Source organism: Choloepus didactylus, chromosome 9 (genome assembly GCF_015220235.1).
Source record: "Choloepus didactylus isolate mChoDid1 chromosome 9, mChoDid1.pri, whole genome shotgun sequence".
In the NCBI taxonomy this organism is placed as follows: domain Eukaryota; kingdom Metazoa; phylum Chordata; class Mammalia; order Pilosa; family Megalonychidae; genus Choloepus; species Choloepus didactylus.
The window spans coordinates 34601527-34620935 of record NC_051315.1 but is presented as its reverse complement, the minus strand read 5'-3'; positions in this window follow the sequence as shown (position 1 = coordinate 34620935).

Sequence of the window (19409 nt, the reverse complement as noted above, 5' to 3'; positions counted from 1 at the left end):
TTTTTTTCTCAACTCTTCTACTCAGACTTTTAAACCTTAGTTCATTTTTAATTTTTTCTCCATTCTTCATTTGTGCCCTTTCCCTATCCACTGATTCCTCATTCTACTTGTTGTTCCCTTTAGAGTGGAAAGTTCTGATTCTCCTTCACAATGCACCTGAAATACCATCTTCACCATCACCTTCACAACAAAGCCTTCTTTGAAATGATCCAGGCAGTTTCTCATTCCATGATCTGTGCCCACATCAATTTGAATAGTGTGTTCCACCATCACAGCTTTTATTAAAGTGAATTTCTTATATATCCTCCCTGGACTATGAGCTAGATAGAAATAAAAGTCATATCTTAGTCATCCTTGAATCATGTGTAATAACCATCCCAGAGGTTGCAACAGGGTAGACAATCAATAGCTATTTTTGATTGAGCCATAAGATCCTGAAAGGTTTCATCTAAATAATGAAAGACTAAATTATGGTGCATATAGTTTAATAGCGAGGGTGATATATTTAATTTGAATTATTTTGAAATTGATTACATATATATAATGTGTATTCATTCTTCAATGGAATATTTAATTTAATCTTGTTCCATGATCATTTGGAGTAAATATCATTTTCAAGTATCAGCTAAAGTACATGTATAAATTCCTCAAGAATTGGAATGGGAAAATAAAATAAGTTAATTCCATTGAGCTTGTATACTTCAAAAGACAACAAACGTAAAAATAATGCTAGAATTGGAAGCCCATCCTGAATTGAGCAGTTTCTAGAATTCAACTATTTCTTTCAGGAGGTCTGAATAGTTCTAGCATGCATTCTATGGCCTTAAAATCTCTATCCTTTCTTTGCCATCATTTTAGCCCTAGCCTGATTCAAACACTTTTTCACCAATTACTTCTTGGAATTGTAGATTAGACTAATATTTTTAGCTTGCTGTTTGTGATTATTCCTAAGAGTTCATCAACTCCATAGTTGTCAGAAAGGCATTTTTGCATGAAATTTAATTTCAGCAATGAAGGTCAAAAAATTAATTTATGTCTCATCATTGAGGAGAAATCTAGCACCTCCCCTCACCCCCCGTTTTCAGTCAGAGCAAAATAATCTCTTGAATTATCTCTATAAAATATTTTGCATAGTTCTGGCAATGATCTGGCTCCATCCCTTGAAATGAAATTGGGAATGTGTGGCTAGGCATCCAGAGGAATATGTTTACCAATGAATTATGTGCCAAGGTTTTGACACTACCATCAGTTATGCCAGATGCAAATCATTTACTCTCTGTCAGTTCAAATACACAGTCTTGTTTGGATGGCTTAAAATCTATGCTGGCACCAAAATACAGCCAGCAATATTGCTCAACTTTTTAGTAGAAAGCTTAGACAAATGTATACAGCGCCAAAACAAGGAAATAACACAGTGTAGGCTGAATGTTGCTAAGTGTTACTTAATAGCAGCATAGCATGAGACAGTCAAAGGAACAGTAACATCTCCTACTGAGAAAATGGCAGACATAATTTTTGGACATAGAAATTTAAGACAACTGTCATATTCTATAAAGCCCACAAGCCTACAAAATCTCATAAAGTAAAAAATGAAGCACCTGGTAAATAACTCAGGGAAACACCAAATTAAAATATGGAATTTTGGGATTTAATAAAAATGGCTTTAGTGCCACAATATTTCATAGAGTTTAGCATCAGTCATGTCTTTAGACCATGAAATGGTAGATTAATGAATAGCCTCAAAAAAAAAAGAACTTATGCATCAAAATTTGGATTATAAAATCATTGATTTCTTGACTTTTAGCATGAAGATAACTAAAATAAACAGAGCTGACCAATATGTTCACTTGAGTAACTTGTGTAAGTAGATTCAGTAAACTGAGGAAATAAAATTTACATTTGTATAAAATAAAGGCAGAATTTAATAAAATATCCTAGTTTAGGACAATGGTTAAAATCACAGATCATTGAGATAGAAAATCTATATTTGAATATTAGTTCTACCACTTAATTGTGGCATTGACCTTTCTAAGTCTCAGTTGTCTATAATATAGAATGATTTGAAACACACAAAGTATATGTACATGTGTGTTGATGAAAGCTAGAAGCTGTCATAATATTATATTTTCAAGGTCATATTAAGATTATGACGACCTTAACTAATTGAGCCCAGCAATCATGATAATCAATTGGCTGTAAGAAAATAAATCCTACCTTTTTATGGATAGAACAAATCTTACCTCATTTAATATTTCTGGGCTTCTTTGATTTTGACCTTTTTTTTCCCCAGTTAAATTTAAATTAGTTTAAGCACTCTCTCTTGAAGTTTTTCCGTGAGGCAGGCCTTAAAAAGCATCGCTGAGATCCAGCAATAGGAAAAAAAATACACATTTGGGCCAAATGTGTTACTTAGGTCTTTTCACATTATTTGGTATAAAGAGGTTAAACAAAATAAATAAGTGACCATATAATTTAGTTCAAAATACTTATTAGTGACTTTAGGGCATTCTGCTTTTTCTTGGTCAATATAGTATCTCATTGGTTGCTTATATGCACTTTCTGATGATGGTTCTCAGTTGGGGTGATTTTGCCCCCTTTGGAGACATTTTTGATTTTCATGACTGGTGGTTGCTACTAGCATCTAATAGGTGCAGGCTACAGATGAGGCTAAACTTCCTACAGTACACAACAAAGCGAAGGATTATCCAATCCAAAATATCAACAGAGCTGCTCTTGAGAAAAATGCCTCTTTTAGGTTTATATCATATGGAAGTCAATTGTTTCATTTCAGATCTCATTGAGGATGCTGGAATATATTTGAACACATTTTCAGCATCATGCATAGGTGACACATTTGAGGAAGAAATCACACACAGATCATCACTTCCTACAGACTATGAGCACATAGCAAGAGAAGTCAGAGCACTCTAATTTGAGCACACAAGGGTATATATTTTGTACCTTTATTCCTGATAGGAGAGGAACCTCATACACCTGTTGATAGATTCTTTTATGCAACCAATTAATACAGTTCTCTTTGGTTAGGTTTCACTTTTTTAATAAACATTTTGATTTAAACTAATGGAGAACATATTTTCGAAATTGAGCCTTGACTCACATCAATACAGTAAGTTAAAGCTGGAAAAGATGAAGAAATCCATCTGCCCCTTCAGTTTACAGATGAGAATATTGGGGGACAAAGAGGCTGAGTAACTTTCCCAAGGTCATGTAGTCAGGTCTGGATCCCCAGCCTCTAAATTACTTGTCAATATTTTCATTTCAATTCTATCATTCATTATAAACACAGTTAAGTTTGACATATTTTTCAAAGAACTACACTTACATAGTCTTTGCCAGCTTTTTTTCTTCCTCCTAATCTCTTTCAGGGAAAGGAAGCCAACAGTATGAAACTTTTAATTTGATATCTTTCCCCAAAGCCTTTCCATGGACTTTTATGCCAAATCACAACCTCAAAGATTTAGGAATTGTGGAAAAGCCAGATTAAGCTGTTTCGGGCTGGTTAATCTTCTATTTGGTCAGAGTGTGAAGTGGTGTGTGCTGCTGGGTTCCTCTATCACCAGAGGAAAAAAGCTCTTCTCAGTTATGCTGGTTTAATTTACAGAGACTTTAGTTAGCCACAAAACAAGTGGAATTTAAGATAAACATCTTAAACTCAGTTTGTAGCAGCCCATACTTTCAATAACAAAACTCACAGTGACAGTGATATATGGTTTTCTTTATGAGACCTGAAAACTGATGGATATGTGATCTTATAAATGCTTAGACAAACTAATGCACATAATTATATTTTCCATTTGAAGTCTACTGCTAGGCATTCTAATACAATATCATTAGTTGAAATGGCCACGATGATACAGCTTGGGCAGTTTGTCACAGTAATTACAGGGTGATTATTTTTGACTGGAATAAAGATTTCAGTTTTAGCATGGTGGAAAGCATCATCACAAATTACAAACAGTCTTGGAAAATAACAATAAAAACTTTAAGATTTTAATGCATTTTGCAGCTTTAATCTAAAATAATTTCTCATTAAGAGAAAGGTCCATAAATTGGCTAAATAAATTATTTTTAAAGTGATAAAAATATGGCTTTGCCAAAAGGATCCCACTTATCTCATTAATGGTTCCTATGTATAAAAATGTCAACATTAGATAAAATTTGCGTGTGGTAAATAAGGCTTATGTCATAATTAACATCCCTTAAAGAAAGGATTTTTTTTTTTTTCAGACACAAAGTATGGTATTTATCTTCACTATTTTCAGAATGGTTGATTAAAGTAGACAGTGTCCTAACATCTGTATTGAAAACTATATTAATCAATTGATTAATCATGCAACATTAATCAAAAGCCTCCCTAAGTGTTTTAGTATCTGAGCAGCTCTTAGTATTTTCTATCAGATCCCTTTTAAGGTGTCCATTAAAAAGATTAAATTTGGGTGGTAAATATTGAGGGGTTGTGGAACTTGTGGCTTCCCACTGGAAGGTCATAGCTACCACTCATTAGTGCTACTTTTAATGGGATAAGAAGCAAAAGTTTTGAATATGTGACTAAATCAATTAATCAGTTCTGCAGTTGACTCATTCCAGTAAGCAGTTTCGTATTTGCCGAATCGGTACCATGACCATCTGGCTGATTTGTTCTCAGTGGTTTGGCTTAAACCAAAGAATACTTTTTACTTAAGAGTTTAAATTGAAAGTCCAATAAACTCATGTAGCAACTGCTATTCAATATAATGGTTTATAGAGACTATTTAAAAGTCAGCCTTTATTATTAAGAATGCTTTTAAATGATCTAAGTTGCCCTGTAGAATGAGTGTAAAACTTCCCATTAGTGAAGTGGATGGTCCAAAATCAAATGAATTATTTCAGTGGTTAGTGAGATTCAACTGGATTTCATAGTATGCTTTTCAAGCTCACTAATCAACTGAAGTTTCAAGATTTGTGCCTTATAAGTGGCTAGTTCTTAGATTTCCAAAGTCTTTTATACATGGATTTTGTCAAGGAAATTTGTACAGCAAATGTGGAGAATGTTGGTATCAAAAATAAAGAGACAATTACTAAACATACAGAGATGGACATCATAATAAACAACTCGAGAAATGAATAAAGTGATTAGTCATATTCTTAGACGGCACTGCTCTATTATACTTTGTGTCCTCCAAGTTTAGACAGCAGCATTTCTCAATATATCTCTTTAGTTTGATCACTTTACACTATGAAAAGAGCAGTATGCTTTGCAAACTGTTTTGCTCTTGTAATCCTTTTTCTTTGACTTGGAGAACTGTTAGGATTTTCTTTCTACTATTGCATAAATGATCATAATGATATCCAAATGAAATTGAATCTTATCAGTTTTTTTTCTGGATATAATTTGCCAGCTTTCAGACAGAATCCAAACCTATGGGCATTTAAAAACATAGTATGGCCCATCTGTTTATCCCTGCTGTTGCTTAAAGAAAGATTCTGTAGACAAAACAGTTCTCAGAATTCATTCAAGGAACTTCATGGTTTGGGCAATGTCTGACTATTGCTGTTTTTCAGAGAAATTATTAGGTGGTAGTATTAAAATTTACAAATATACCCTGAAGCTTCAGCAATAGACATACATATCTAGATAATGAAATTTAAGTATGTGCTTAGTATCTTCAGTTTCACGGGATGCCTTTTTTTTGCTAGTTGCTCAGAATGAAAAACATTTTTTATTATATATTATACAGTGATGTTTATCTTTAGGAGGATGATAACACACTATCTCTGCTTTCTTCTTTTGGATAATGTTGTCTATGGAAAAAAGGCATCTTAGTTCTATATACATGGTTATTATAAAATCGTTAACTTTAACATGAATTTTTCAATCACGCAAATTCTATAGAGAAAATTTTAAAGTATGTTTTACTTAGCATTTAGGACTACAGAAAGAACAAATTTAGAAAACTCGTTTTACTTACCAAAGTTGATCAACCAAATGAATCACTTTCTTACTCTTCCCAATTCCTTATTATCAGCAGAATAGTGCTTTAAGGAAAGTTACAGAATAAATCCAATTATGGTAAAGTATTGTAAAAAACTGGTTTATGTTAGCATGCAAAATCTACATTATAATTCTGGATGTGTATTTTGGTATGAAGTATCTGAATAATGTTTGATTAATACTTAGGCTATTTAGGAACCACCAAAAGCTATAAACCTTTATTTCAGTTCTTTGTTGCCAAATAATTACATGAAAAAGAAATGTCTAAAAATAATCAGAAACAGACTTGGTTATGTCTCGGTGTATATATAGTTTCATATTTGAGTTATATTTTCATTTTGCTATTGACGTGTAGTTTGGTTGCCTTTAGCGAGGAAGGAAATTTAATCTGCATAATTCCCATTAGTTCTTCATTGAGCAAATGCATTCTGATATTCTATAGCAGGTTGGTTTGTGGCTAATCATTTTTGAAGCTAGCAGCAGATGTTATCATTATATTGAAAAAATATTACACATTTTAGAAATTATGGGTATAATTTAGCCATAAAACACCTAAGTTTCAATGTGAACTAATCAATTCATTAGTTCAGCTCATTGGAAACACAGGAAATACAATTAATTGTTACTAAGATCCTCATTTCATTACCTGGATTAACTTTTATAGTATCCAGAAAGCATTTTAGAAAGATCTTAATTTTGATGTTAGTTTTATGGTATAATAGACTACATCATACAACTAGAAGGTATCTTATTTGCTGTATCAGCCTTTGTTTAGAAAGAGCACTACCATAAACAGTTGAAAGCATTTTATATTGGAAACATTTTGGTTTACGGGCTATGGCTAAGATTTAACCTTTAAACATTGTTATTTGAAGGCTCATTTAAAAACATATTTTTCTTGGTTTGAGTGTGTTTGCCACTTAATCAAATTCAAAATTATACAATCTTATGATCCCAAGCATGGACTACTAGTGTTTGCAAGTGAAAACACATTGGTTCTTTATCCTGCTCCTCAGATCCTTCAAGGTATGTTTCAGGCAAGTCACAGAACCACTTCTGCTTCCTCGGTTTTGTTGTTGTTGTTGCTGTTGTTTTAAGAGAGACTGCATATCAACTTTACTAGATAATGCCAAAATGTTTTTCATAGTGGTTGTTTCAGGTTATATTCTATCAGAGTACGTCCATATCCTTAATAACTTAACTAGGAATTATCAGACTTTCTAATGCTTCCTCGTTTTTGACAGAAGAGATCATTATGGTTGTATCTGATAGGAGCAAAGGAAGTAAAGGATTCAATACCAATTTGAAAACTGCCAGTGTCAAAGAAATGTAAGGTGTGATTATTATTGTGCTATAAACCAGAGTCTGTGTCATGTTAAGAACACTATTCAATTAAAAGCTTAGTTTCTGGAATCATGTTGCCTAGGTTCCTTCACATCTCAGCTCTTCTAATTACTCACCCTGTAGAGTTTAGCAGTGACTTATCACTACCTCCTTTTCCTTACATGTAAATAGATGATGTCAGAACCTCAATTGTAGGCTTATTGAGAGGACTAAATGAATTAATACAAAGAAAGCCCTGGGAGCGTGAGATAAGTTGTTTTTATTGTTTTTGTTGTTGCTGTTAATATTAGCTTTTGATCCTGGTATAAAAGTAATAGTTGAACATATTCTGTTCCAACAAATCCTTGTGACGTAAGCTTGAGCCAATGACACAGGAAAATGGTCAAATATATTTTTAAAATGCAATATATTTTAAAATATGTTTACATATATTTTAAAAACACAATTATCATTCTCCTGAATATTGCTTAACTCTTTTTCAATAACAGAGGCCTCACAAGAAAAATGGAAATGTGAAGTGAAATTCATCTTCACTTTTCCAGAAAAATTCATAATTCACCCTCTAAACATGCTATGAGTGGATTTGTTTCCCAGGCAGTAATTTCTTGTATAAGTAGGACAATTCTAACCACGTGCTCTATATAAAACAGGTTAACTTGTTCTTTGAAAGTGAAAACCATGCCAGATGGACAAGATGGGTGATCAAGAAAACTGGAACTTGGTTAAAGGGTAATTCTGAATAAACATGGTCATGTCATTAGGTATTGATCTGTAGTCTGTCAGTAGATAGACCAGTATTACCTGATTGTATGCTGAGATAGAGAATCCACAAATCTACAGTTTACTACAGGTACCCATGGAATGTATCTTCTCATTACTTTGCTAAAATTCCTCTGACCAAATGCATGGCCTTTTTTCTCACTGTAATTCTTTAAATTCTTATTATCCTCAATATTAAATGTTACAGCGATCTGAAACTTCTTAAGGCTATTTATGGGGATTAATAGAACAATCTCTTATTTTAAAGATTTGTTTTCTCCTAACCCAACTTACCTTCTTTTTCTAGGAATTTGCAAGTCCTCCAGGTAGCTGAATGTGGAGCCCTCCTGACAGTTCTCATTGCAGTTCTTCCCTGGGAGTTACTTAGACTTCCTAGGAATATAGAAAATCAAATTTCAGCTTTTCACTGGAAAATAAACCAAAGATTTATCCCCAGCTTTAAGTAAGAGAAAGTTTTTTAAAACATGTATTTAGTTTCATTTTGATAGGTCCCCAAATCTATCCAATTATAAAGGAAGGAAACAATGTACAAGGGTAATTGATCAACAGAGTTATGGTCACAGGTAAACAGGACGTGAACTCTAGTTTCCAACAAGCAAAAAGGAAAAAAAAAAAAACCCTCACATTTATGGTGTATTTTACATGTTTCTTTCATTAGTTCAAAGGTGGGAAAGGAAGATGGTATCCCAAACTATTAATCATATAACTGAGTTTTAACATTTAATTATTAATGTTAAGATTAATAATACTAATCTTTCTGCTAAAATTATAGAAATGAAAATGTTTAGAAGACCACTATTATGATAGCACAGATTTACTTATTTATTCTAGTTTCTGAAATATTAAAAATAATACTTCTAAATTGCTCTTCACTGAGCTTGTAAGTTCACAGTAAATTTCAGATAATTATGAAAACATTAAAAAATTTTGTCAGAGGCATCTATGCCCTCAGCTGTAGAAAGACAGCTTATCATTTATATGTGTTTTTTTAGCATGTAAAATCACCATTGTTCCTTTGATTTGGAGCCAAAAATTTTTATTGAAACAAATATAAGATAAATTTAAAAATACTAATTCTAAGAAATTTCTAGTTAGAGAGGAATAAAGTTAATGTCTAAATGAACAAAAATATACATCAATTAAAATTTTTATTCTATGAACGTTTTTATTACAAACACATCAGAAAACACCATTCAGTTGTATGTTTCACATATAAACTATCTTCTTTAATTTCTTTCAACAACTCTGTAAAATGGTAGCAATAACTGCATTTTACAGAGACTACCAGTTAACAGAGCTGGTAATCAAATGCATATCATCTGATTCTAAAGTCCATGCTCTTATCCCTCTTAGTCCTTGTACTACGTTACAAAATTAGCAAACAAATGAACATACAAACACTTACTGTGAAAAAATCTTCCTTTTCTCTAGAAAACCTATTGGTTTTATTGACGTTTTTTATTGAGTGGGATCTTATTTGTGATTAATATTTCCCCCTCTTCCTCCAAATTGTGTCACATTGTCTTTAAATGTAGAGTATGACTTACCTATTAAAAGACATAGATATTCTTTTTAATTATAAATAAAACTGTGCAGTCATATTCTTCAGTGTAAGAGAGAAATTCTAAGGAAATATATGTGCTAGGAAGCCATTTTATTAATTTAAGATGTTTGGTTATTCGAGTTTTTAAAATCCAATGGCTATTAAGTTTTTCTTTTTTTTTAATCCAGATTAAAGTGCTCCATATTCATCTACACTTGCAAATTAAATTTTATTCCTATATACCTTTATAGAGGCACTGACATGCCTTCTTGGTTTTTTTTTTACTAGTTTTGTATAAATAATGATTGATACAAACCACAAGTTGAGTGAGACTATTATAGCTGAATTGTAGTTTACAAATATAGCCAATGATATGCTTTCATTTCTCTTGCCACCAGTCTTTTATTACTATTTTGGTTTATTTGTTTTTAATTGAAACGTATGAAATGAAATTGGCAAAGAAATACCATCACGTTAACTGCAGTCAAGAGCTTGCATATGACAGTATCTTCAGTTGAATCTTGCTCAGTTCTGATCCCAAACTCAATCTACTAAACCCTTGAAAGTTTACTTGTTAATTATTGCCACATAAAATTTTAATTTGCTCCAAAATTGCATGGTGAATATGGTTATTACAATTACGTTTATATTAGGAGTTGGCACTAGAGGGAGCTAAGTAATTGTATCATTTATGTGTTATTGGTGGTGGGGGGGAATTGAACATTCATTTTAAAAACTTGTATTTTTTTTTTCAGAACCTGCTGATTTTACAAATATGGCATCTGTGCCTCAGCAAATTATAAGCAATAATGAATTAGTTAATTTTCTTTAGTGAAAACTGCTATGGTAAGATTATTAAATTACTGTATTTCTACTTAGTGAAAGTAGCTACCAGTCAGTAAAGTAGGATTTCTAAGAGTCTTTGGGGGAAAGGGATTATTACTCTTATCTATGTTTATCATTATTTTAGCCCTAACAGAATTAAAGCATTCATAGTACCATGTTAAAATATAATTTTTTGTTCCCGAATTTATAGTTTGATTAAAAAAATGGCCTTATTGAATAGGATATCAGTGAAGATTAGAAAACAATTTTACTCATATAGAATATCATTGGAATTTAGTTGGTTTGATTACTTTGAATGGCTGATTCAGTTTAACAACAGCATTTTTCCCCAGCAAGCAGAGCCCACCATGAGCTGAGCAAAATTGTGTTGTCTTACTTTAATACTTACCTCTAAAATGAACAAAGTCTGCTTAGGTGTATAAAGTTAAAAGCTGTTTTTATCTACATAAACTAAAGAGCTAAAGAGAAAATATATAATTCTATGTATTTTGCATGTTGAATCCCAGGAAATTCTCATATTTGAAAATAGCTGGTATAAAGTCAGTATGGTGGGGGGGAAATGAGAAATTTCATCTTCCCTGTGGCCTCGTCACTTTGGTAGTCACAGCCAAGAAGGCACATTTGGCATGTCCTTACAAGTGTGCACATCCATGTTACAGATAATGAACATGGAAACTTTAACAGGTTCTATGAGGTTCTACAAGGGAGAAAAATGATTTAGATATTTAAAGAAAATGAGATTTCATTCAAATTCCATTCTACATTGAAAAAACAATAATGCTGAAAATACTGAAATAAAACACCATTTTTTATGGTGTAATCTTTTTAGCTAATTTTACTTATTTATTTAAATTGATATTGTGATGTCTACATCGAAGTTTCCTGCTTTTTCAAATGGTTCAAATCAGGAAATTCTTCTGCCATTAACTGCATGTGCATAGGCTTAGTTTTAATATAGAATAGAATTTTGGAGAAAATGAATGTAAAAAGTGGAAAAAGATTACAGTCAGGCAATATACTATTTGATAAACTTGATTTATTTCTGTCTGCTTCATTTATTGTTGTTATGACAATGAAGCATTCCTCAAATTCTATATTTTAGTCTTATGGTTTGAATAATGAGCATATTATTATCTATTTCAAAGAATTGTTATAATCCAGGTTAGCTTTATAAAAGAGGTTAGCAAGTACCATTTCAAAAACAGGAACTAGAGAAAGAGATATGATTTGTATATTGTCTCTGACATCTTTCAGATCCCTAAATCAGTGCATAGCAAACTTTAATATACATGCTAATCACCTGATGATTTGTTAAAATGCAGATTCTGGCTCAGAAGATAAGGGATTCCACATTTAAAACAAACTCCCACTTATTTGAAGGCTGAGGCTGCTATCTGCGGACTACATTTTGAATAGCAATATGCTTCAATTTCTTTAATCTAGATATATGTTTCTCAGGCTCAAAATAAGAATTGAAAGCAAAAGAGAAATAGGAATCTAGAGCATGCTGATGGCCCTAATCCTGGAAATCTGAGAGGCCAGCTATCGTTGTTCTTGCCCATCATGAGCAAGATGTCCAACTTTGACGACATTCAGGAGCAGTAATTCTTACGCACAGTGCCAAATGCAACCATGCATGTTGCTTACTGCAAGCCTCTGATTTTACAGCATGTAGGAGATGCCATAAGGTCACCTCCTAAGAATTTCAATAGCTTTGAAATCTTTCTTTTGTGTAAATAAATCCATTTCATAGAGGCCATGTGGGATTAAGGGAAACAACATGGTTTAGCAGAGTGGTTTGATTTGGAATCAGAATTATCTGGATTCAGATTCCAGTTTGCTGCTCTTTAGGTTTGTGATCTTAAATTCATCGAACTTCCTGAGCCTCAATTTAATCATCAGCAAAATAGAGATAAAGCACCTACCTCCAAGGTTTGTTTTATTTAAATTTTTCATTTCTGATTTGCTTGGCTTCAATCACTGAGAATCCAGAATTTTGATTTATTTAGCTTCAGGACAGCAGAATATGTTCTGGTGGATAAATCCATCATTACTACAACTATTACTGGCAAAATAAGATATTGGGCCATCAGTAGTTGAATGTGGATGGAATGGATAGTTCATGAGAGCGAAAAGTGAGAAAAGAAGCTAGAAGGGAAGATTGGTCAGATAATAAACAACTTTAGTGTTGTGTTAGGAATTTGAAATTTATTCTGTAAGAAATGCTGCATCATTAGAGGATTACGAGCAGAGGAGTAGTGGGAACAGAATATTTCTTTTATTACTGGAGAATGATCTAGATAGGGCTCAGGAATAGGTATTTCTTCAGTAGTCTAGGTTAACAGAAGATGAAGGGATGATCCAAAATAAGGGAAATAGAGAGAAGGGATGTATTCATTATTTGAGAGTCGAATATGCAAGTAATGGTGAACATTTGATAATGGAGCTATGTGTTAGGATGTTTAGAACTATCAAAAGCCCCAACTAAACAGAATTTAGGATTTTTTTTTTTTTTTTACATATAAAAAGAAGTTAATTGACAGTGATGTTATGTTGCTTTTTCTGTGATTCTTCTGGTTCAGTTTAAAGATAGATACACATCCAGACATGACAATATCCATAGGCAATACAAAGGGCTGTCTCTACCTGGTGCCTCTTTTCTAAAATAAGGATACTTTTCTTAGCAGCTTCCCTAGGTTTTGCCTGAGTTGTATCCCAAGAAAAATCTTAAAACAATCACTGGCAGGGGAAGGAGACTACTAGGATTGGCCAAGACTATAAGGTCCCTATTCCTGGTGTCCTGAATAAAGGCAGCCTTCCTGTGGGACATGGCCACTCAGAGGAGAGTGGATTGCTCCGTTAGTTCTGTTAGGAAGGCCTGGGGCTCTGTTTGAAGGTGTAGTGGGGAGGAGAGTGTGTGTGTGTGTGTGTGTGAGAGAGAGAGAGAGAGAGAGAGAGAGAGCGCATGTGAGAATATTGAAGACATAGTAAACAATGTCTCCTTTTGTTGTTCGGGGTGAGCTGCACTTGTACACCAATAATTTTCTCTTTATAAGTATTTGTTCAATGTCTCTTTCACTCTAGAATAGACTATAAACACCATGAGGTCTGGGGTCATTCTGTCTCCCTCTTTCTCCCCAAATATTATATATATATACACACACACACATACATATATATATAAAAATTCATCATTGTAGCCCTATTACCTAGAACACCCAGAATAGTGTCAGGCACACTGGTGGTTTTCAAGAAACTGTTTTCTGATAAACAACTCTTTAAGGTCATATGGCTTTCATATACATGCCTGTTCTGGTTTGCTAATGCTGCCTTATGCAAAACACCAGAAATGGATTGGCTTTTATAAAGGGGGTTTATTTGGTTACAAAGTTACAGTCTTAAGGTCATAAAGTGTCCAAAGTAAGGGGGTACCTTCACTGAAGGATGGCCATTGATGTCCAGAAAACCTTTGTTAGCTCGGAAGTCTTGTGGCCGGCTTCCACTTGCTCCTAGGTTACGTTTCAAAGCGGTGTTCTTCAAAATGTTGCTCTTGGGACATTTTGTCCTCTCTTAGCTACAGCTCCTCTTCAAAATGTCACTCTCAGTTGCTCTCAGCTCTCTGTGAGTGCTTCCAAGTGTCCCTCGTGGCTGTAGCAAGCTCGCTCCTCCTGTCTGAGCTTATATAGTGCTCCAGTAATCAAGGCCCACGCTGAATGGGTGGGGCCACACCTCCATGGAAATTATCCAGTCAGAGTTATCACCTGCAGTTGGATGGGTCGCATCTCCATGGAAACACTCAATCAAAGAATTACAGTCTAATCAACACAAATAACATCTGCACACACAAGATAGCATCAAAGATAATGGCGTTTTGGGGGACTTAATACATTCAAACTGGCACAATGCCCAATAGACTTTTTTGCCCTCTCAGCATCATTTCACTCTCTGTACTCCACCAAGCTACAGTCACACAACAAAAAGTATACAGTCCTCAGTCATACTCAAGTCTTTCCAGAACTGAAGAAATGTTCTGAAGTCTAATTCTTTCTTATATTTTAGTTTCAATTCATATTCTCATCCTCAGAGAGGCATTTCCTGATTACTTTTCCTAAAATTATTTCCCCAAGCAGTTATTTTCCATTTTATCTTACTACCTTGTACATTCCCCTTAAAATACTAGTACTAATTATTAATTCTTAATACTAGTACCTACATATAATCTTCATAAGGGCAGTTTCTATTTTTATTTTCTTCACCATTGTACCTGTAAAACCTAGCATGGTTCATGACTTATGTTTGTGCTCCATAAATGTTTAATCAATGAACAAATATGGCTGAGGTTTTTGTTTCTAGGTTGGGTGTCTTAGAGAATGCTCTTAACTAATCTATATGTTTGAGAAGAAGTGACTTTTTTTCCAGGAAGATAATTAGATCGATTTTGAATCCTTGTAAATTGAGATACCTGTGGGAAATTAAAGAATGCCTTCTAGAATTTTTGAAATATGGCACTCCAGCACCAGAGACAGATATAGATGATAAAAATTATGCCTTCATAAAACTAGATTATTTGAGCAAAACAAGCTAATGTTGTTTTTGTTATCAAGAGTGCCTATTCAGCCTTACATTATATTTATTTATTTATTTGACTATTTGGATTTCTCCAAATTGTACTCTATGAACATCATGAGGAGTTGCCATCATATCTTTTTTCAGGTTACCTTGAAAAGGAGCAGGGAAGTGCATATTTTGACTTTGGTGGCATGGTAATAAGGATGTAGGAGTGTTATAGAATGATTTTCAAAAGGTGAAAAAGCATTTCTCTTGTGCAAATATAAAATGAGTATGTGTCAAAGATTCCACTCATTAAGTAATGAGTGAAGTAGTAATATGTTGAAACTGTTTCAAACAAATTTTGAGAAAGTAGATACAAAGCAATACTACGATAAGATTGGATTGCAGATAAGATAAAATTGGCAAAGGTTTATAGGGGTAACAGACAGGAATAATTCATTTCTCTATTGGACAATAACCAACAGGTTAACTTCTGCTTCTAGAAATTTATAAAACAGTCAATAGAAAGTCAAGCTCAATATACTACTGAATGCCTAGTGGTTTGTGTGTGCATGTGTGTGTGTGTGAGAGAGAGACAGAGACAGAGAGAGAGCGGGGGAGAGAGAGAGAGAGATGTTAATTATGTTAATTATAATTGTTTTACTACCAAACCACTATATATAACCTGCAGTTTAGATCTTGGGAATTCAATACATTTATATAAATCTAAGAAAGTAAGCAAACTGGACAGAGTTGGCAAAATATTTCTTTTAAAAAAGTTTTGATGGTTAATAATATGTCTGTGTTTATAGATATAAACTATAGACATGGTGGATATTGTAGATTTTTCCAAAATAAATATAAGATTCAATGTTTATGAAGAAATGTAGTCAAACCTATCCAAATGCTCCAATAAGCCCTTATTTAATTTTCTTTTGGATGAAAAAAGTTCAAAACTGGAGCCACCTACATTTAAACACTGTCAATGACTCAGCCTTTTTTATTGATATGCCATTTCCTATCTGTATTAGTTAGGGTTCTCTAGGGAAACAGAATCAATGAGAGATATCTATGAATATAAGATTTACAAAAGTGTTTCATGCAACTGTGGGTATGCACGAGTCCAAATTCCATAGGGCAGGCAGCAAACTGGCAACTCCAGTGAAGATGTTTGACGAACTCCTCAGGAAACAAACTGGCAACTTCAACAAACATGTTCGGTGAACTCCTCAGGAAAAGAACTGGCAACTTCAATGAACTCCTCAGGAAATGCTTTGCTGGGCAGCCAAAGAAGTGAAGAAACTCTATCTGTCTCGCTTAAAAGTCTTCAACTGATTGATGGATTAAATCCAGCTAACTGCATTCTCTCATTGTGGAAGACACGCCCTTTGTTGATGTCATCAGTCACAGCTGCAGTCAATTGACTGATGATTTAATAAACCAGCCTGTTGGTTTATTAAGCAGCCACAAACGTCCTTGCAGCAATGGTTAGGCCAGGGCTTCCTTGAACAGACAGCTGGGTACCAAGTTGACACATGAACCTAACCATCACACTATCCTTAAGAATGTTCCTTTAATGAAAAATACTGAAACTCTAATACAGTGATGCAGCATCCATATCACTTAACATAGTATATCCAGAAAAATAGGTGATAGTTAGTGAGTCTATTGAAACTCTGACAAATTCTTGATATAATACATGTCATTTAATCCATTCAATAAGAACTATGAGGCAGGTAATATTTTACAGACTGTAAAAGGTTTAAAGAGATTAAATAATTTGCAGAAGCCACTATCATCATTCACTAATGGAACCAGTTTCTATTCCAGTCTAATTGAAATTGGAGTCAGCCATTTTAACCATGGCTTTCTTTAAACCACAAGATAATTCTTCTTCTATAATACTTTTTTTTCAGGGATCCTAAGCATCAACAGGTTATTTAAACTAGCTGTATTATTTTCCTATAGGACTTTCATAATAGCAATAATAATGTTATTACTATAGCTACAATTTATTAAGCATCTACTGTGGTTTAATATTTTTATCTCTTACAATTTTTAGTAACCATCTCCTGTGGCAAGCATTAATATTCTAACTTTATACACTGAGATACTGAAATTTACAGAAATGTCCAGAATTGTCCATTAAATGGACAGATCTATCTGACTTTCCTGTTCAAATTCACCTCTATCATGAATTCCTGTTCTTGCTCAACATTTAAGGATATCCATTTCAAACACATACCTCTAGGATGAAATTCAAAAGACTCCCCTTCTACAGACCCTAGAAAGATGCTCTAATTTTTGTTCCTTCCTTGGAATCAGACATCAGGATTGTTACTAGCTTTTTGATGGCATTCCTGATGATCTCACTGAAATCATGGCATGGCTTCTCATTCTGGTCTAACCACATTTGTAGACATGGATGCCACTCTTGATAGAGGATAGGAACTGGTATTCTCTCCTACTTACCTCTATTAGTCTTCTTGTTCTATTGTTTACAGTTATCTTTTATTTATAAGTCCACTTTGAATTGCCAGTGCATTTATATCGCCCTCTATTAAGGAGATCATCCTCTGGGAAGGGGTTAGAAAATGTGTGCCAAAACATGGTATTCAAAAGTCTATGTACAGGCCTAAACTGACCACGAAGGCAGAGTGAGAAGCTCCAGCCCCCAAAGCTTTGAACAACAAGCAAGAACTGGCAGAAATATCTTTCTCAAAGCTCTGGAAAAGAGTTAAAGTATTGCAGTAATCGGGCAAACGATAAATCAAGAAAAAGGCAACTTAAAAACAGTAGGAAAGCCTCCTGGTGGCCCTTACTGGCTCCTCCCTCACCCTCTCACTGGCTAGGCACGGGAACAGGCCCATGCTTCCAGTGTAGGTCCCTGGTCCTGGTTCTGGATAGAATAAAGTGAAGTTTGTGCACATACTAGGTTGCATGTATATCTGTACCAGTCTGGCTGGTGGCAGGCTAAAGAATCGAATCAGTACATGCATCATAAGCTCACTATCCAAGAACTTTCCCTGTGCTTAGAAGCAGCTCACAGAGCTCCCCTGCAGAACACCATAGGAGAGCAGTCAAAATGCAGGTGGCTGGGGTAAGGGAGTGCCAGCTGTGGGACATACAGTACAGTACTTGGGACCATGAAGAAACACTGTTTCCTAGGGAATGAGGACATTCATATTCATGTAAATGGGGGAATTCCCAGGGCCACATGTACATGATCAGGACAAAAAGCATATGCAGAAAAGAATGGGGAGGACCCTGTTCTTTGGCTTGAGGCTACTCTCTTAACTTGTTATTTGGACAGATGTGCTCTAAAAGTGAGCACACAGGCCAATCTGCAAAACTGGGAAAAATGTTTCCTCTTTTTCCTTTTTTTTTTTTGTTAGCTCCTGGCATTCAAGGAATTTCCAGAGAAACCATCAACATGGAGGACAACACCTGGAATATATCAGATGAAGACTTTTTTAAAATGGTCCCAAATATGCTCAAAGAGCTAAAGGAAAACATGGGTGAAGAATTAAAGGACATCCAGGAAACCATAGATAGACACAAAGAGAATGCCAATAGAGAGACAAAAATCATGAAAAGGAGCCAAACAAAGCTGAAGCCCAAAGCATCAGAAATTAAAAAAAAAAAAAAAAAACCTCCAAGAGGGGTTCAGCAAAATAAATAATTAGTAAACTTGAAGAGAAGACACTTGAAATCATTCAGTTTGAGGAGCAAAAATAAAAAAAGAATGAAAAAAGTGAACAGTGCTTAAGAAACCTGTGGGACACCATCAAGCATACCAATATACATATTTTGGGAATCCTGGAAGGAGAAGAAAGAAAGGGCCAGAGATAATGTTTGAAGAAATAATGCCTGAAAACTACCCAAATTTAATGAAAGGCATGAACACACACAGCCAAGTAAATCAATGAACTAAAAGCAGGATAAACACAAATAGACAAATAACAATACAAATACTCAAACTTTCGAATGCCAAAGATAAAGAGAGCATCCTAAAAGCCACAAGAGAAAAGGAATGCTTCACATACAAGGGAGCTTCAATAAGATTAAGTGCATATTTCTCATCAGGAAATCACGGCGTAAAGAAGGCAGTGGGATGACATACTTAAAGTCCTGAAAGGGAAAAAAAAAAAAAAAAATGCCAACCAAGAATTCTATATCCAAGAAAAAAACTGCCATCCAAAAATATGGAGGAGATTAAGATATTCACAGAGAAACCAAAGCTGAGGGAGTTCTTCCCATTAGAACAACCCTACAACAAAGGCAAAAGGGGGTTCTTCAGGTTAAAAGAGAAGGACACTAGACAATAGATCAAAGTCATGTGAAGAAATAGAG